This window comes from Piliocolobus tephrosceles, chromosome 1 (assembly GCF_002776525.5).
Source record: "Piliocolobus tephrosceles isolate RC106 chromosome 1, ASM277652v3, whole genome shotgun sequence".
Taxonomy (NCBI): Eukaryota; Metazoa; Chordata; class Mammalia; order Primates; family Cercopithecidae; genus Piliocolobus; species Piliocolobus tephrosceles.
The window spans coordinates 66,811,333-66,832,853 of NC_045434.1; the positions used below are offsets into that span (position 1 = coordinate 66,811,333).

The 21,521-nt window shown below is 35.5% G+C and overlaps 1 protein-coding gene across 5 annotated transcripts in view; it reads left to right on the top strand.

The window, feature by feature from the left end:
- The window catches only part of SYT14 (synaptotagmin 14), a 229,296-nt gene that overhangs the window by 76,519 nt on the left and 131,256 nt on the right, over positions 1 to 21,521 (top strand). The window lies entirely within an intron of this gene.

Sequence of the window (21,521 nt, forward strand, 5' to 3'; positions counted from 1 at the left end):
GAAAACTGTCTGAGATGAATTTATTGAGAGCTGGTACTATATTATACCATGCTTTAAAGGCAATATAAGGGATTTTCAAGGATTTCAGTAATTTGAAGGATTGTTTGTCTCTAATTGATTTTGTGTTATGTGCTGAAATTGACTTTAAAACTGAACCTGTATAGAAGATGTCAGTCCATTTATACATGTTTTTACATCTTTCTGTGACATAAATAAGACAGGTTTTGCCATTAATTAAAGCATATTTATTTCCACATTTAAATAAATTATTCACTTGCTTAATAGACTGTATGGGTGCTCATCATGATTATTATCTTTATACCCAGATACGAGGGAAAGAATAACATATCCTAGATATCATTTTTATCAGTATACATAAACACAAGCTATCCTTGATTTTGTAGCTGTGACTTAATGTTTTAGGGCTTATTACTATTGATGACTTTAAATCTTATCCCAACATGTACAGTTGTCAAAGGGGGTAAATCGTCTATTACTGTATTTGGCTTCATGCCAGCTAAAGATTAGTGCACCTCAATTCTTATGTCTGTTAGTACACAGATATAATAATAAATTAATCAAATACTGAATGATTACTATATGGTCATTATGAGATTCAAGGAAAAAAATAAAAAATATTTGACACGTACTCTACCCTCAAAAATACAGTGTAGTACTAGGGAAAAGAAGACATGTACTTACTAAGTTAATTAAATAATGCAAAGCAGTAAAACCAGTCCCCAAGTTATGTACACCTCTGGTACAAGAATAGTAGAGCAGGAAGAGAATGTGTTTTGAGATCTGGTCCTTATTAACATTCTCGCTATATCTCTTAACATATTAACTGTGAGACCTTTGGCAATATAGTTCATTGTTTTTAGATTTCTTTCATTGTCTGTAAAATATGAATAATACTGAACTGGTAGGGTTGCCATGAAAATTAAATGATAGATGTGGTACAGTTTTCAGCATAGTGTCTGATAGCTCATAGGTAAGTGATAAGTAAATGTAGCTAATTATAATGGTAGTGAAAACAGTGATGGTCATGAGCAAGCCCTGAGTGTGCATTCCCTTTTTGCAGGTGTACATTTAGGATTTATTTTCTATTCATTTCTCTTTCCTCTCACCCCAACACCCCTCTGCTGTCTTGAGCACGTCTCGGTAGTTCTGTTAGTCTAGCCTGACTTTATAGACTATAGAAAGAGCAGTGAGGAGAGAGATACAACCTAGGTGCTTTTACTATTCTTGCCCTAACCTCTGCAAGTGGTCCAAGTGTCCCAGAATCACTTTCTCATTTTAGTTTACCCATATATTTAGGAGCTATCCTGTACTTTTTTACACATTTCTACCCTAAATTATTTGATGAAACACTTAATTTTAGGCATTCTGAGATTAGATTTATTTATTTTGTAAACATGAAAAGGTTTTGTGAACACTTTTTAGCAGTCATACCCTGCTAGATACTGTGGATATAAAGATCATAAGCTTGTTTCTCTCAAAAAGCCTACTGACGGCTGGGCACGGTAGCTCACGCCTGTAATCCCAGCACTTTGGGAGGCCGAGGCAGGCGGATCATGAGGTCAGGAGATCGAGACCATCCTGGCTAACATGGTGAAACCCTGTCTCTACTAAAAAAATAGAAAAAAATCTGCTTAGTAAAAAAAATCATTTTTTACTAAACAAAAATCAGCTGGGTGTGGTGGCCGGTGGCTGTAGTCTCAGCTACTCAGGAGGCTGAGGCGGGAGAATGGCGTGAACCCGGGAGGTGGAACTTGCAGTGAGCCGAGATCACATCAGTGCACCCCAGCCTGGGCAACAGAGCAAGACCCTGTCTCAAAAAAAAAAAAAAAAGCCTACTGACTGGAGGAGGAAAATCAGTGAGTGTATATGTAATATAATATGATGAGAGGTCTGTTAGTCACATGAACAAAGTGCAGTAGAAATATAGAGGAGGGGAAAAAAAAGAAAAACTGTTTTGAGATGGAGTCTCACTCTGTTGCCCAGGCTGGAGTGCAGTGGCATGATCTTGGCTCACTGTAACCTCTGCCTCCTGGGTTCAAGAGATTCTGCTTCCTCAGCCTCCTGAGTAGCTGGGATTACAGGTGCGTGCCACCATGCCCAGCTAATTTTTGTACTTTTAGTGGTAGGGTTGCCATGGACATGGGGCTTTAGTGGACGTGGGGCTTCACCATATTGGCCTGGCTGGTCTCGAACTCCTGACCTTCTGATCTGCCCACCTCGGCCTCCCAAAGTGCTGGAATTACAGGTATGAGCCACCGCACCCAGCTGACAAAACTTTAAAAATAAAAAAGATACACAGCGTAGGAGGTGATTTCGATTTTGGGAGATAGGAATCTCAGGAAGTCTAATGGGGTCTAGGTGAGCTGGACTTGAGTGAGAATTATTTCAACAAGCATGGAATAGGGCTTTCATGCAATCATGAATCCAAAAGAAAGTGTATTTCAGTGCCTCTAACTTGGGATCTTTGTTCAAAAAAGTGGAATGCCTTGCTCAGTAGTTTTTAAGCAGGAGAGTGTGATACAATGTAGAGAATATTTCAGGGATGGAGAAAAATCCACTTGACTCTAGCACAGCTGCATCTATGCACATACATCTGAGGGAATAGGAGTTAAAATTGAAAAGAGAGATGAGGTCGAAGGCCTGGAGTGCCCCCTGACTAGGAAGATAGGGTTTAATTTGTTTGCCAGTGAGAATTTGCTGAAGAGTTTTTTTACTAAGGAACCATAATCAGGGTTGTGCTTTAGAAAGATGAATTTAGCAGCAAGCGGACTGTCAGAAAAGATACCGGTTAAGGAAATCTATGGGGTAGTATATGTGGAAAATGATAGAAGTCTGAATTACAGTAGTGGCAATAGAAATAAAATAAGATAGGAGAGAGATTATTGAGGTAGAATTTACTGGATTTAGGATCTGAACGTGTTCGGAACATTTGGAAAAAGAAAGGAAGTATCAGAGATGACTGATTTCCATCATGTATGGTGAGGAGAATGATGATGTCATTAATATAAATATGACAGGGACCTGTGTTTGTTTGGAAGGGGGCAGTGGATAAGAGATATAATAAGTGATTTTACATAGTGATAAGAGGATATTTAAGCAGTTGGAAATGGCTATCAAGCTTGTAATCATGAATGCATTTGAGGGAGTTTTCAGATCATATATGCTTAGAGAATAGAAACTATGGGCATGAGTTAAATTGATGAAGGAGAATGCGTGGAGAGAAAAGATCAGAGAATCATTTCCTTTGACAGGAGAATTAGGGGTGTCATGAAAAGAAACAGTAAAAGAGATAAAGAGGAGATTCAGGAAAATGTTGTATTTTATCAGCCTTGGAAGAAAAGTTTTAGAAGAAGAAGGAAGGCAGCGTGGTTGGGGAGGGTGATAATTCAGATAAACCTGTTTGTCCAGTAGAAGTTGATCAATCATTTTCAATTAGAGTTTTAGGAGAGTAATAAGGAAGTCAGATTGAATGTTGTTAAGGAGAGGATAAGTGATAAGGAAGTATACATTTGCTGCCTAGGCTTTCTTACCATCTATTCTCTCCTTATCAACTCTGAGAGTCAGAGAGATGGTTGAGGGGTTTTGTTTGTAACCCAACTGTTCACTTTCTTTCTCTCACCCACTGATACTCCCCTCTGTTATACGTTTGGGAAGGAAGGGGATTTGCGTCTCCACCTGGTGGTTGCCCCTTGGCAAAGCTGCTTCTGCAGAAACTGCTACTTTGTAGCTGATCACCCACCTAAGAGAACTGCTGGGTACAGTTCTCTTGGTAGGACTTCATTCATTTTCTTGTGTGAGTATAAAATAAATGACACACAAGTAAAGAGATGAATAGAGTAAGTTACATTTCTTATTGCTCTGATCCTGTAGTCTGCATGTGACCATCACACAAGTTTATAAAGGTTAAACTTGACTAATGTGAGTTAACTAAAGGGAATCACAAGGTAGAAGGAAAAATATTTAAAAATATACATTTTTTTACGTGGCATAATATTTACCTCATTAATGCTAATAAGGAACCTTTAGTCTATTTCTCAACAGCCTAAGTAATTCCAGTTGAGAAACTTTGGAAGAGCCAATTTTGAAAACAAATCTACAGGAGTAGAGAAGATTAGAGAGGACCTGAAGAGGTATTAGGAGACACCAGTGCAAGAGAAATTTTACCAGGTAGCAAGGACTGCCATTTATTGAGTTCCTACCATGTGCCTCACTCTTTCTGTTATGCTGCCATATTTAATTTTCATTGCCATGTATGGTGGTAGGTAAGATTCTACAGAATTGAAGTGACTTTAAGTTGATTATTTTTTTTAACCCAAAGTCATACAGCAAGATAAAAACTATACTTGTCAAGTTGACAGCAAAATTAATGTTATTTGGCTTTTATTAGGTCATCACTGCTACTTTAATATTTCCCCTAAGTCTATTTCATACAAGATGAACCCCTTCAGTTGGTCCTTTAGAGTAGGTTATATGTTATAAATCTGAAATACACATATTCTAGAAAAAGTAAGAAAATGTAATGGCGTATTTGTTGATCATGTTTTCTCCTCTAGGTGGCCGTATTAATCTTCTGTTTTTTTTTTTTTTTTTTTTTGGAACTACAAAAAGGATATCTGTAAGAAATTTTTCTAGAATAAAGAAACATTAAAATAATTTATCAAATCCTTTTGTTCCCAATTTTAATTTATTTTTACTGTGTTGGGCTTAAAATTAAGGGCATTTTCTGATAAACCACTCTAGTTTTAAAAAGGTCAGTGTCAAAATATGGTTTGTGGATATCTTGTTTAACTGATGAGCTAGACCAACCTCTGACATTTCATTCACGCTAATTAATACTTTCTATTTTTATATTAGATAGAAGCTTATTAAAGATAATTCTATATGAAGATCAAGTTCAGTGTAAAATTACTAGAAGGTCTTTTGTTATTGATAGCTTTTTATTATTAGTTTACCATAGAGATTACATAGATATACTTACATATTATGGAAAGCTGTATTGTTAAATTTACATTGTTTATTGTGGGGGCAAGTTAATATAAAACACCATGGAAAAATAATTTTCATCATCACTTATGTCTTAGGGTATATAGCTTACACACACACATACATACACACAGCCCTACTTGTCATTCTCTTTCTGTTGTAGCTATACCACGAGCTTCATTCTATTAATTTTGATGTTACCTTAAAATTAGGACTACCAAAATATATTTATTTATTCCTTTTATTTATATTTTACTTTTATAGTAATTTAATATTTAAGAGTAATAGATTGTATTTCCTTTAAGTCCATTTTAACTGTTATATTAAAAAATTGTTTATTAATTTTCATAATTTCTTTGCAAAGTGGAAAAGTACTAAAAATTCTCTCTGTATTTTCCAGAATTCTTTGATATAAAAATAGTGTAGTGACTTTGAATAGTTAAAGTTAGGTATATTACATTTGACTCTTGAATAACCTAGGAGTTAGAGGCACTGATCCCCCCGTTCAGTCAAAAATTCACATATAACTTTTGATTCACCAAAAACTTAACTACTGATAGCCAACTGTTGACTGGAAGCCTTTATTGATAATATTAACAGTCAATTGATGCATATTTCAAATTTTATCTGTATTATATACTGTATTATTACAGTAAAGTAGGCTAGAAAAAAGAAAATGTTATTAAGAAAATTATAAGGGGACTTGGGCGCAGTGGCTCATGCCTATAATGTCTCTACAAAAAATTTTAAAAAACTAGCCAAGCCTGGTGGCCCATGCCTGTAACCTTAATTTCTCGGGAGGCCAAGTCGGAAGGACCACTTAAGCCCAGGAGTTTGAGGTTGCAGTGAACTATAATCATGCCACTACACTCCAGCCGAGGCAACAGAGTGAGACCCTGTTCCAAAAAATATATATAATAATAAGGAAAAGAAAATATATTTACTGTTCATTAAGTGGACATGGATTATCAAAGAGGTCTTCGTTCTTATCTTCATGTTGAGTGGGCTAAGGAGGAAGAGGAGGGGTTGGTCTTGCTGTCTCAGGTGCCAGAGAGGGATGAAAATCTATTTATAACTACACTCACACAGTTCAAACTCCTGTTGTTCAAGGGTCAACCATACATGTTTATTTAGATTTTTGGTAAACTTTTTTCTTAATTTCAGATTTTTGTTTATGAACATCTCTCCTCTAAGGAATTCTTTATCGTGTGTATATTTTTAAAATATGGCCAATTTGAAGAGGAAATAATCTTGACTCTTATTTTACTGCAACTTTGGTGTTTTGGAGATCTTTTTATGTGATGGGATGAATTCCTCCCAATAGTGTAGAATTTTATTTTATTTTTTACATCTACAGTATTTATTTTTCTCTTTTTATTCCTTATTGTGATAAAATATATACAGCACAAGACTTATCATTTTAATAATGTTTAAATGTACGGTTCAATGTCATTAAGTATATTCACATTGTTGTACAACCATCATCACTATGCCATCTCTAGGATTTTTTCATCATCTTAAATGGAAACTCTATACCCATTAAAAAATAAGTCTTTTATTCTCTCATCCCAGCCTCGAATAACCAATATTCTACTTGCTGTCTCTATGAATGTGACTACTCTGGGTAGCTCATATAAGTAGAATCATACTGTATTTGTCCTTTTTTTGTCTCGCTTATTTTAGTCAGCATGATGTCATCAAGATTCATCCATGTTGTAGCATGTATCAGAAGTTTATTCCTTTTTTTCCTTCAATTTTAAAATAGTGGTAAAATGCACATAACATAAAATTTACCATCTCAACTGTTTTTAAGTGTACAGCTCAATAGTTTTCAGTCCAATTGTTGTGCACCATCACCACTATCCATCTCTAGAACTCTTCATCTTGCAAAGCTGAACTCCATACCTGTTAAACAACTTTCCATTCCCCCTTCCCCCAACCCTGGCAGTCACCATTCTACTTTTTGCCTCTGTGGTTTTAACTACTCTAAGTACTTCATATAAATGGAATCATATCCTATTTGTCTTTTTGTGACCAACTTATTTCACTTAGCATAATGTCCTCAGTTTCATCTGTGTTACAGCATGTATCAGAATATTCTTCCATTTTAAAGCTGAATAATACTCTGTTTTGTGCATGTGCCATATTTTGCTTAACCATTTATCCATTGGTGAACACCTGTATTGCTTCTGTGTTTTAGCTGTTGTGAATAATGCTGCTATGCACATGGGTGTACAAATATCTCTTTGAAACTCTTCTTTCAGTTCTTTTGAGTATGGACCCAGAAATGAAATTGGTGGATCTATGGTAATTCTATTTTTAATTTTTTTAGGAACTGCCATACTATTTTCCACAGTGACTATACTATTTTACATTTCCTCCAGTAGCGTACAAGGGTTCCAATTTCTCCACCTCCTAACCAACACTTATTGTTGTCTGTTTTTTCAAAATAATAGCCATTCTAATAGGTAGGAGGTGATATCTTACTGTAGTTTTGATTTACATCTCCTTAATTATTAGTGATACTGAACATCTTTTCATGTGCTTATTGGCTGTTTGTATATCTTTTTTTTTGAGAAATGTCCAAATCTTTTGCTCATTTTGGATTTGTGTTGTTTGTTGGTTGGTTGTTGACTTTTAGGAATTCTCCATATATTTTGGATATTAATCTCTTACCAGACACACAGTTTGCAAATATTTTTTCCCATTCTGAACTGGCATTTTTTACTCTGTTGATAGTATCTTTTGATAGACAAAATGTTTTAATTTTCATGAAATCCACTTTGTGTATTTTTTGTTGTTGTCTGTGCCTTTGGTGTCATGTCCAAGAAATCTGCCAAATCCAATGTTGTGAAGCTTTTTCCCTATGTTTTCTTCTAAGAGTTTTGTAGTTTTAAGTCATGGTTATGATGTGATCCATTTTGAGTTAATTTTTAAATATGATATTAGGCAAGGGTTCAGTTTCATTCCTTTACATTTGGATATTCAGTTTTCCCAGAACATTTGTTGAAAAGGTTCTTCTGCATTGCATGGTCTTGGTCCCCTATCAAAAATCATTTGACCGTATATGCAAGGTTTTATTTCAGGACTTTCTGTTTCATTCCATTGGCCTGTATGTTTGTCTTTGGCCAGTACAACAGTGTTTTGATTACTGTAGCTTTATAGTACATTTTGAAATCAAGAAGTTTGAGTCCTCCAGCTATGTTTCTCTTTTTTAGAATTGGGATCTCATTGGATTCCATATGAATTTCAGGATGTTTTTCTGTTTCTACAAGAAACGTCATTGGAATTTTATGGAGGTGGCATTAAATCTGTAAATCACTTTGGGTATTATTGACATCTTAATACTAAGCTTTCTAAGCATCAACATAGTGTGTCTTCTCATTTATTTATTTATGTCTTTACTTTCTTTTGGAAATGTTTTAGTTTTCATTGTACAAGCCTTTCACCTCCTTAGTTAAGTTGATTCCTAAGTATTTTATTCTTTTTGATGTGATCACAAATAGAATTGTTTTCTTAGAAATTTCCTTTGCAGATTGTTCATTATTAGTGTATAGAGATGCAGCTGATTTTTTTAATGTTGATTTTGTATCCTGCTGCTTTGCTGGATTTGTTTATTAGTTTGTTTGTTTGTTTGTTTTTAGTGGAGTCTCGCTCTGTTACCCAGGCTGGAGTGCAGTGGTGTGATCTTGGCTCACTGCAACCTCTGCTTCCTGAGTTCAAGTGATTTTCCTTCCTCAGCCTCCCGAGTAGCTGGGATTACAGTTTCCTGCCACCATGCCCATGCCCAGCTAATCTTTGTATTTTTACTAGTGATGGGGTTTCACCATGTTGGCCAGGCTAATCTTTAACTGCTGACCTCAAGTGATCCGCCTGCCTCAGCTGCCCAAAGTGCTGGGATTACAGGTGTGAACCACGGCACCCAGTCTGATTTGTTTATTAGTTCTAGCAGTTTTTTCTAAGGTAGACTCTCTAGGATTTTCTGCATAGAAGATCATACAATCTGTGAGCAGAGATAATTTTTTTCCTCTTCACTTTGGATGCCTTTTATTTCTTTTTCTTGCCTAATTGCTCTGGCTAGGACTTTCAGTACTATGTTGAGTTGAAGTGGTGAAAGTAGGCATGCCTGGCTTTTTCTTGATCTTAGAGGATAAGGTTTCAGTCTTTTATCATTGAGTATGATGAAGTGAGGAGTATTTTAGGAAAGTATGTCAACTTTCTCTGTTGTTGGGATTCATGCATGTCTGTGCATGACTGTTGGACAGGGAGGAGAGTGTGAGAGAAGATCACTTATAAGAACAGTTTCTTGAGAAAGGTTTAGGAACCAGACATGGTGAACTTGGCTCACTAATAAAACTAATTAGTATGGGAACGCGGTGTTTTGTTTGTTTTGTTTTGTTTAGCCAAGACAGATTCTCAATCATTTGCCCAGGCTGGAGTGCAGTGGCACAATGATGGCTCACTGCAGCGTTGACCTCCTGGGCTCAAGCAGTCTTCCACCTCGGTCTCCTGAGTAACCAGGACTATAGGTGTGCACCACCATGCCTTTTTTTTTTTTTTTTTTTTTTGGTAGAGATGGGGTTTTCTCCATGTTGCCCAGGATGGGGCAGTTTTAAATATAGCTTGCTATCTGTATCTATTGATAGTATCGTATGGTTTTTCTTCTTCAGTCGTATGTGATGGATGGATTACATTCATTCATTTTCAAATGTTGAACCAGCCTGGCATACCTGGAATAAAACTCAGTTGGTTGTGGTTTTTATTCATTATTGGACTTGATTTGCTAATGATTTGTTTGGGATTTTTGAATCTTTCTTCATGGAGATATTGGTCTGTAGTTTTCTTTTCTTGTAATATATTTGGTATTAGGGTGATGCTGGCCTCATAGGATGAGTTAGGAAATATTCACTCTACTTCTGTCTTCTGAAAGAGAGTGTACAGAATTGGTGTAATTTCTCCCATAAATGCTTGGTAGAATTTACCATTGAATCCAAAATTTCTGCTTTGGAAAGTTATTAATAATTGATTCAATTGTTAAGTAGGTATATACCTATTCAGGTTGTCTGTTTCTTCTTGTGTGAGTTTTGGAATACTGTGTGTTTTAAGGAATTGGTTTATTTCACCTAGGTCATCAAATTTGTAGGCACAGATGTTGTTTATAATAATCCTTTGTTATCCTTTAATATCAGTTTGGCCAGTGGTGGTGGAGATTGCTTTCTGTTTCTCAGGTTGTTTTCCTGTTACAGCTTTTACCTGATTCATGCCTGAGTTCTGTGAAGTGCAAGGAGGCCATTGTAAGACCTGAAAAACCTGTTTTAATAAATCCTGTAATGCCCACCTATTGTTGTTTAGGGATTTTTTCTAAAAGAAGGTAACAAGTAGGAGAGAGATTTATTCTTTCCCTCTTTGCTATGGACTACTGTGCACTTTAGCATCTTCAGGACAAATAAGGGACAACTAGCAGAGAATGACTATGCCCAGAAGTAGAACAGAAAAGTAATACCTGGTGGAGCATTTAAATGCCATGGCAGAGTTAAGTATCTTCCTTTTTTCTCTTCTTCCTATAGTCTTTTTTTTTTTTGCAGAGAAAGATGTCATTGGAATCAACTGAAGATGCTAGATTAAGAAAGATTAAGTACACTGCCATCATTTACCTCTAACTCAGATATTTTTGTATAGTACCGACGTAACAGAATGGTATCAATGCAGTTGAATTTCAGTAGCATACCAGCTGCTTCTGAAATAATTAAGTAAGCAGTGTTTTCTACCAGTTCTTCCTACTTTTGTCTCTTGTATTACCTTTTTATCACCATCTTTTACCTTTAGGCTGCCCTAAGCACTTCATCAGGTTTGTCCCACACCAAGTATCTCTTCTTCTCAAATCATGTTTTCCTCTCTTACCAGTAGAAAGATTCTTTACCACTAGAAGTTTCCAAGTTATCGTTTATTTCCTTTCTAAAAATGGAAGTAAAAAGGAGGAGCAGAGGAAAACCTAGCTTCAGTTAGAGTATTAAACCATGTGAAATCATACTTGTTTGTTTATGATATTAACTCCTCATACCCGCTTCTTTCATTTTTCGTACGAGTGACTCCGATTATAGTACCCAGTAAAAAAACCCCATCATGGGAAGTAGAGTGTAAATATTAATAGTTACAAATAAATACGGTAACAGAAGAATATATCAATTCTGTTGGTTTATTTAAATACTTACTATGAAGACAATAATTAGAAACTGATTAATTTAGCTATACTGTTCTCCTAGTTTACTCTTCCATGTTTTCCATTCTACTAATTGTTTGTAATAGAAGCTTACCTATACATTTGCACTATTTATTTATGTACTCTCTAAATTTGTTCATAGTACTCCCCAAATTATTGCATTTTCAATTTTGTTTTTTTTTTGGCCTTAAAACTGAGTTTTAATATGGGACGGGATCATTCAAATATCCTTTCTTTTCAGTTACTGCTATAGTACAAACTAGAATAAGAATTAGGGGAGACAAAAAAAGTAGAAGTCAGTTACAGTAGTGAAGACATACATTGAAATGTTCAGATGATAATGTCAGAAGAACATGTCCCGTCTGTCCTCTTGAGGCAGATATTAATCAGGGTTTGAGTTTTGAGAAGCAAAAAGAAAAGAGAACTGACTGAATGCAAACTTTTATTGGACCATAGGGGTAGACCGTGAGAGTTGAGCTAAAGATATAAATATATACATTATACTTTATGGTAATATGTTTCTCTGGCTTCATTCATGTTAAATAATTATAGAGCCATTTTAAAGAGGTAAATATCAACTGAATATCATTAGTTTTGGGTGAAATAGAATTGAGATTCTGTTTATATTAATGCATAATTCTGAAAAATCTTTCATCTAAGCAATCTTAATGTGGAGCTCTCTTTTTGAGATTTCCTACCTTTGAGAAAATAAATTACATTGAAATCTTTGATGTGTGAGTCAAAAATTACCTTGAGAATGTAAGAGGTGTTTTGACGCCTTAGAATATCTCTTTCATTTTGCTTGATGTGTACTCATAAGGGTAAAGATTTTCCTAGAAGATCAGATTATATTTAAGTCTGAGTTGCTGAAATGCCATCCACCAAAAGTAAGATCATTTAAATGGATTTTGAGTCTTAGTAAGGCAGTTATTTACTATTCAGATAGTTATGAAAAAAGCATTTGGCTTTTTATAATTTAACCAATCTTTTAGTCGTGCCTTGATTTTAGTAGGTAACTGAAAAACATACCATGGGATTTTGGTCATTGGTAATTTTGAAAATGCTTCTTTAATTAAGTATAAATTTAATAAAGCGTAACACTTTATAAGGAAAATATTTACACCCTTAAACATTTTTACTTGTTTCTCAAAGAAAGAATATACCCTTAAATTTTTTTATAATTTCATAGTGAACAGCTTTTTCAAGATGATTGATTACAATATTTTGGAAGTCTGGAAAATCTGTATTTTTAGTACATTAATAAAAAGTTAGTTCTGCAAATAACAATAGCTACACTTTATTAATGATTATGTGGTAAATAATATTGTAAACATTTTACATAAATTAATTCATTTAATCTTCAAAATAACCATAAGGGACAAGTTTTATTAGTGTCCATATTTTGAAGATGAAGAAACTGAAACACAATGAGGTTAAGGAACTTAGGTCTAAGGTTAATAGCAAGTGTATGGCAGGGCCAAAATTTAAATACACTGTGTCTGCCCTCAGAGCTAATGCACCAAACTCCTCTGCTGAAATAACTTAGATAACATAATATGAGAAAAATTTTTTGTATAACTGTTACACCCAAGTAAATCTTTATTGCTGTTTTATTTTTATTGTGTAAGTAATACATGTTCATTATAGAAAAATCAGAAGTTAAAATTTTTATATATATATATATTTTTCTTTTTTTAAGTAGATGTAAGGGGTATAAGTACAGTGTTGTTGCATAGATATATTGCATAGTGGTGAAGCCTGGGCTTTTAGTGTAACCATTACCCAAATAGGGTACACTGTACTCATTAGGTAATTCTCATCCCTCACCCACCCACTTTCCCTCTCACTTTGCTGAATCTTCAGTTTCTATTATTCCACTCTCTATGTTCACGTGTAAATATTACCTAGCTTCCACTTGTAAGTGGGATCATGCAGTATATGACTTTATGCTTCCGAGTTACTTTACTTAAGATAATGACCTCCAGTTCCATCCATGTTGCTGCAAAAGACATGATTTCAATTTTTTATGACTGAGTAGTATTCCATGGTATGTGTAAACCACATTTTCTTTATTCAGTCTCTGTTGAACACTTAGGTTGATTCCATATTTTGCTACTGTGAATAGTGCTGTGATAAACATGTAAGTGCAGGTATCTTTTCTGATATAACGATTTCTTTTCCTTTAGGTATATACCCCAGTATTGGGATTGCTGGATCGAATGGTAGATCTACTTTTAATTCTTTCAGAAATCTCCATACCGTTTTCCTTAGAGGCTGTACAAATTTACATTCTCACCAACAGTATATAAGCATACCCTTTTCTCCACATCCTCGCCAACATGTTATTTTTTGACTTCAATAACAGCCATTCTGACTGGTGTCATATGCTTGTTGACCATTTGCAAAATTGTATGCCTTCTTTTGCAAAATGTCTGTTCATTTCCTTTGCCCACTTTTTCATAGGGTTATTTGGGGGATTTTGGTTGAGTTGTTTGCATTCCTCATAGATTCTGGATATTATTACTCCTCTATCAGAGGCATAGTTTGGAAATATTTTCTCCCATTTTTCAAGTTGTCTGTTGACTGTGTTGATTGTTTTTTGCTGTGCAGATGCCTTTTAGTTTATATAGTCCCATTTGTCTATTTTTGTTTCTGTTGTTTCTGCTTTTGATGTCTTAGTCATGAATTCTTTGTCTAGGCCAATGCCCAGAGGAGTTTTTCTTAGATTTTCTTCTAGAGTTTTTAAAGTTTCCAGACTTGTATTTAAGTATTTAATCCATCTTGAGATAATTTTTGTATGTGGTGAGAGATAGGGGTCCAGTGTCATTTTTCTGCATATAGCAGAGAAATGGAAATCCAATTTTCCTAGCACCGTTTATGGAATAACATGTCATTTCCCCAGTGTATGTTTTGGTTGACTTTGTTAAAGATCAGTTATTCCTGGGTTCTCTATTCTGTTCCATTCATCTGTAAGTCTGTTTTTGTATCAGTACCATGCTGTTTTGGTTATTATAGCCTTATAGTATAATTTGAAGTCAGGTCATGTAGTGCTTCCAGCTTTGTTCTTTTTGCTTAAGATTATTTTGGCTATTTGGGCTCTTTGTTGGTTCTGTCTGAATTTGGGGATTGTTTTTTCTGATTCTGTGAAAAATGATATTGATATTTTGATAGGGATTCCATTGAATCTATAGATCACTTTGTGTAGTATAGTCATTTTAGTAGTATCAATTCTTCCGATCCCTGAGCATGAGTTGTCTCTCCATTTGTTGGTATCATTGACAGTTTGTTTTGTCAGCGTTTGGTAGTTTTCCTTGTAAAAATCTTTCACCTTCTTGGTTGAATGTATTATTTTTTTTATTTTTATAGCTTATTATAAATGGAATTGCTGTCCTGATTTGGATCTCAGCTTATTGTTGGTGTCTAGAAATGGTGCTGATTCCTGCACATTGATTGTGTATCCTGAAACTTTACTGAATTTATCAAACCTTGAAGTCTTTTGGAGGAGTCTTTAGGAGAAGTCTTTAGAGAGATGATTATTTTAGGCATAAGATTATATCATCAGCAAACGGAGATAATTTGACTTATATTTCCAATTTGGATGACCTTTCTTTCTTTTGCATGATTGCTCTGCCTAGGACTTCCTAGTACTAGGAATAGGAGTGGAAAAAGTGAGCATCCTTGTCTTGTTCCAGTTCTTAAGAGGGAATGCTTTCTTTTACCCATTCAGTATGATGATGGCTGTGAGTTTGTCGCTTATGGCTTTTATTATTTTGAGATATGTTCCTCCTATATCTGGTTTGTTGAGAGATTTTATCATGAAGAGATGCTGAATTTTATCAAATGCTTTTTCGTCATCTATTGAGGTGATAATATAGTTTTTGTTTTTAATTCTGTTTATGTGGTGAATCTCATTTATTGATTTGCATATGTTGAACCATCCTTGTATCCCTGGAATAAATCCCACTTGATCATGGTGTATTATATTTGTGATGTACTGCTAGGTTCAGTTTACTAGTAATTTGTTGAGGATTTTTGCATCTGTGGTCATTAGGGATATGGATCTGTGGTTTTCTATTTTTGTTATGTCTTTGGCTGGCTTTGGTGTAAGGGTGATATTGGCTTTGTAGAATGAGTTAGGGAGAATTCCTTTCTTCTTGATTTTTTTTTTGAAACAGTTTCAGTAGGATTGGTATCAGTTCTTTGTATGTCTCATAAAATTTGGCTGTGAATTTTTCTGGTTCTGGGCTTTTTTGTTGTTGGAAGATTTGTTGTTATTTGTTCAGTCTCACTACTCATTATTGGTCTGTTCGGAATTTCTATTTCTTCCTGGTTCAATCTTGGGAGATTGTATGTTTCTAGGAATTTATCCATTTCCTCTAGGTTTTCTAGTATGTAAGTGTAGAGATGTTCATGTAGTCTCTGATAATCCTTTGTATTTCTGTGATATCACTTGTAATGTCTCCTGTTTAAAATTTCTGATTGTGCATATTTGAATCTTCTTTCCTCTTTTATTTGTTTGTCTTGGTAGCAGCCTATCAATTTTGTTTATCTTTTCAAGGAAGCACCTTTCATTTGGTCCTTTGTAATTTTTTGGTGTCCATTTTATTTAGTTCTGCTCTGATCTTTGTTATTTCTTTTCCTCCAGTAATTTTGGGTTTGGTTTTCTCATTCCTTAAAGCGCAACATTAGGTTGGTGATTTCTGATTTTTCTGGCTTTTTAAAATTGTTGTTGTTGTTGTTATTAATGAAGGCACATAGTGCTATAGACTCCCTCTTAGCATTGCTTTTGCTGTATCTCAGAGGTTTTGGTATGTTGTGTCTTCATTTTCATTCATTTCAGAAATATTTTAAATTTTTGTTTTAATTTTGTCATTGATACAAAGATCATTCAGGAGCAGTTTGTTTAATTTCCATGTATTAGTATAGTTTTGAGCATTCCTCCTGGAATCGATTTCTAGTTTTATTCCACTCTGGTCCAGGAAGATATTTGATATGATTTTGATTTTTTAAAGAGTTTATTGAGACTTGTTTTGTGGCCTACTATGTGGTCTATGTTGGAGAATATTCCATATTCCATGCACTGATGAGAAGAATGTATATTCTGTGGTTGTTGGGTAGAATATTCTGTAAATTTCTGTTAGGTCCATTTAGTCTAAAGTCTAATTTAAGTTCAGTGTTTTTCTTTGTTGATTTTCTCTCTTGATGATCTATCTCATGCTGTCAGTGGGATGTTGCAGTCCCCCACTATTATTGTATTGCTGTCTCTCTCTTCTTAGATCTAGTCATATTTGTTTTATGAATCTGGGTGCATATAAATTTCGGATTGTTACATCTTATTGAATTGATTGCTTTATCATTATATGATGCCGTTCTTTGTCTTCTTTTATTATTGTTGATTTTAAAGTCTGTTTTATCTGATATAAATGTAGCTATCCTACTTACTTTTGGCCTCCGTTTGAATGGAGTATCTTTTTCCACTCCTTTACCTTCGGCCTTGGTGTCCTTTCCAGTTAGGTGGGTTTCTTGTAAGTAGCATCTGATTGTGTCATGATTTTTACAAATCTGTTGTGCCAATGTTTATCTTTTAAGTGGAGTGTTTAAGGCATTTATGGTCAAGATTAATATTGATATGTAGGATTTCATCTTGTCATAATGTTTACTGTTACCTAGTTGTTTTGCAGTCTCATTTGTGTAATTGTTTTGTAAGATCTATGAGTTTTATACTTTTGTGTGTTTTTATGATGATGATTATCAATCTTTCATTTCCATGTTTAGAATTCCCTAGAGTATTTCTTGTAGGACTGGTCTAGTGGTGATGAATTCCCTTAGCACTTTCCTGTTTGGGAAAAACTATTCTCTTTCATTTATGAAGCTTATACTAGTATGATAACAAATTCATGGTTGACAGGTTTTGTTTTTAAGTCCGAAAATGGGACCCCACTCTCTTCTTGCTTGTACAGTTTCTGCTGGGAAGTCTGCTTTTAGTCTGTTGGGATTTCCTTTATAGGTGTTTAGATGCTATTTTCCTCCTGACACTAGGAATTTTTCCTTCATGTTGACTTTAGTCTGATAACTGTTTGTCTTGGTGAAGTCCTTGCAGTGTATTTTCTAGAGTTCTCCGAGTCTGTTGTATCTGGATGTCTGAATCTCTAGCAAGACTAGTGAAGTTTTCCTCAATTATATCCTTAAATAGGTTTTCTAAACTTTTTACTTTTTCTTCTCCCTCAGGAATGCCTATGACTCCTAGGTTCTGGTGTTTACGTAACTTGATACTTCTCAGAGGCTTTGTTCATGTTTTAAATTCTTTTTATTTATTTTTGTCTGACTGGATTAATTAAAAAGACCTGTCTTCAAGCTCTGAGATTCTTTCCTGTCCTTGGTCTAGTCTGTTTTTAAAGCTTTCAACTGTGTTTGATAATTCCTTCAATGAATTTTTCACTTCTCCCAGACTCTTGGGACATTGAGATTGGTGAGACACTGCTGTCTAGCCTGCAGTGTAGCCAATAGCTGTATAAGACATCTGCCCTTAGGCTCACTGCCAAAACAGCTGTAGTGCAGAATCTCCTGCCTCAGCCCCAATCAAGATGGATTAAAGACTTAAATGTAAGACCTAAAACCATAAAAACCCTAGAAGAAATCCTAGACAATACCTTTCAGGACATAGGCGTGGGCAAAGATTTCATGACGAAAATACCAAAAGCCATGGCAACAAAAGCCAAAATTGACAAATAGGATCTAATTAAACTAAAGAGCTTCTACACAGCAAAAGAAATTGTCATCAGAGTGAACAGGCACCCTACAGGATGGGAGAAAATTTTTGCAATCTGTCCGTCTGACAAAGGGCTAATATCCAGAATCTACAAAGAGCTTAAATTTACAAGAAGAAAACAACTTCATCAAAAACTGGGTGAAGGATATGAACAGACACTTCTCAAAAGAAGACATTTATGTGGCCAAGAAACGTGTGAAAAAAAGCTCTTCATCACTGGTTATTAGAGAAATGCAAATCAAAACCACAATGAGATACTATCTCATGCCAGTTAGAATGGTGATCATTGAGAAATCAGCAAACAACAGATGCTAGAGAGGATGTGGAGAAATAGTAACACTTTTACACTGTTGGTGGGAGTGTGAATTAGTTCAACCATTGTAGAAGACAGTGTGATGATTCCTCAAGGATGTAGAACCAGAAATACCATTACACTCAGCAATCCCATTCCTGGGTGAATACTCAAAGGATTATAAATCATTCTCCTATAAAGACACATGCACACATATGTTTATTGCAGCATTGTTCACAATAGCAAAGACTTGGAACCAACCCAGATGCCCACCAATGATAGACTGGATTAAGAAAACGTGGCACATGTACACCATGGAATACTATGCAGCCATAAAAAAGGATGAGATCACGTCCTTTGCAGGGACATTGATCAATCTGGAAACCATCATTCTCAGCAAACTAACACAGGAACAGAAAACCAAACACAGCATGTTCTCACTCATAAGTGGGAGTTGAACAGTGAGAACACATGGACACAGGGAGGGGAACATCACACACTGGGGCCTGTTGGGGGGTGAGGGGCTGGGGAAGGGATAGCATTAGGAGAAATACCTAATGTAGAAGATGGGTTGATGGGTGCAGCAAACCGCCATGGCACGTGTAAACCTATGTAACTTTCACATTCTGCACATGTATCCTAGAACTTAAGGTATAATTAAAAAAAAAAAAGAAACCAAAGTGATGTTAACTCTATATAGATATTTATACATTGTTCATATACATGTTACATTGTCCTTATAAATAAATGGACTTAGGATCAGACTTTAAAAATCTAACGTATATAACTATAGGAGCTTCTGAACTTAATAAGAATTAATTCTATGTCTTTATGATATACATCTTCCAGCAGCATTGGTTCTTAAAGTCATTTAGTCAGGAATCCCCTGTAGTCAAAATGATCTTTGAAAATTCCTAAATGGGTTTGTCTGTGTAACTGTGTAATAATTCTAAAGTGTGAAGACTATTTAGTCTTTTAAAAATAAAAATAAGCTGTCAATGCAAATAAATAAATAAATACATAAATAAATAAAGGGATTCTCTATTTAGGGCCTCTCTCCAGCCCCGAATAGCTGGGCTTCCATGATCTCTGTTCTTTTGTGGGAGTGGCCTGCAGTGCAACACCAATATGGTGCCTGTGGTGACTTCCATTGCCACCTTTAGTTTTTTTCAGAGCAAGTAAAGGCTATGGTTATCATAAGGAGTTAAACCAAGGAAATGTGGCCAGTCAGCAGATGGCCTCAACCTGGGTAGGACAGATGGACATTGAACATTTGCCCACTGGGATACCAGTGCCAAGGATGTCTCCTCTGGTGTTGGGAAAACACGTAAGGATAGGGCCTACAGAACTGGTGAGTTTAACAGCAGCCCCTACCCAGGGCTCCTGAGGGAGCTAGAAAGGAGGCTTTAGGTCAACCCTCTTGAGTCTTTGTGGTGTTCAGCAGGTGGGACTTGTGGTGGCTACTTGCTTGGGCACCAAACAGCCTGAAAGAAGGTTTCCAAATGAGGAAATCAAAGCTATACTGGTACTGTGTGGCTGAATGTCAGCCCTGAGTTGATCACTGAGTTTAATTTGATTATTATTAAAATAAGCGAAGCCCTATAATTTACAAAAAATTCTTTTCTAAAGGAAGCATGCATGTGGGATGCAGGGGTGAATATATGCAGTACATTAATGCTTAATATTGATAACTGCTACTGGGAGATGTATAGCATACTGTAAGTGAAAAAAGCAAAGCGTAGAACAATTCATATGCTATACTACCTTTTATCTAGAAAGGTGGAATATGTTTGTATTTCTTATTCTTGAAAGCAGTAGAAGAAACCATAAACTTAAAAATAGTTACTCATGAGGGAGGAAACAAGATAGAGGAGACAGTAGAGACCCTACTACTTGGGTCTGGTGAGACAGAATACTCTTACAAGTCAACTTTATTACTCACAGATAGGCAGCAAGATAAACAGAAGCCAGAGATCCATGATGAGCCAGTCCCCCAGGGTTTATGAAAGCTGCCCTAGGTAGATAGAGTCTTGTCTGTGTATGCCTCTTCTTGCAGCACAACTGAGGGACCCCAAAAGCACTCTGCTCTGGGTTTTATACCCCAGTGTTGCTGGGATCACTGAGCCAAGTGTTGCTTAGTGATAGGAGGAATGATGAGCCTGGGTTGTTCTGGACAGTTTCTTACCTCAGGATGTTGCATTCTGAGTGCATTTATTGAGTTATTCTCAAAACTGCAATCAGGAGAGGCAGGGGAAGGGCTGAGTGGACCAAAGCCATCTGGGGACCTGTCCTCCTGCAGGGACAGGGATAGAACAGACTCTGTGACAAACCTTGTTTACATAGCAACAAAATGAAATTAAATTTGCAAACACATTTCCTAAAACCAAAAGCACAATGAAACAAATGAGCTTAAGCATGTCTTGAATGAGTTTAACCATACAGAGAAGGATGTTTACTTAAAATATAAGTGGAAGCTTCTTTTGCTGTGCAGAAGCTCTTTAGTTTAATTAGATCCCATTTGCCAATTTGGCTTTTGTTGCCATTGTTTTGGTGTTTTAGTCATGAAGTCTTTGTCCATGCCTATGTCCTGAATGATATTGCCTAGGTTTTCTTCTAGGGTTTTTATGGTTTTAGGTCTTACATTTAAGTCTTTAATCCATCTTGAATTAATTTTTTTATTATAGAGTTAATTTTTGTATAAGGTGTAAGGAAGAGATACAGTTTCAATTTTCTGCTTATGGCTAGCCAGTTTTCCAAACACCATTTATTAAATAGGGAATCCTTTCCCCGTTGCTTGTTTTTGTCAGGTTTGTCAAAGATAGATGGTTGTAGATGTATGGCGTGATTTCTAAGGCCTCCATTCTGTTCCATTGGTCTATGTATCTGTTTTGGTACCAGTACCATGCTGTTTTGGTTACTGTAGCCTTGTAGAATAGTTTGAAGTCAGGTAGCATGATGCCTCCAGCTTTGTTCTTTTTGCTTAGGATTGTCTTGGATATACAGGCTTTTTTTTGGTTCCATATGAAATTTAAGTAGTGTTTCCTAATTCTGTGAAGAAAGTCAATGATAGCTTGATGAGGATAGCATTGAATCTATCAATTACTTTGGGCAGTATGGCCATTTTCACGATATTGATTCTTCCTATCCATGAGCATGGAATGTTTTTCCATTTGTTTGTGTCCTCTCTTACTTCCTTGAGTAGTGGTTTGTAGTTCTCCTTGAAGAGGTCCTTCACA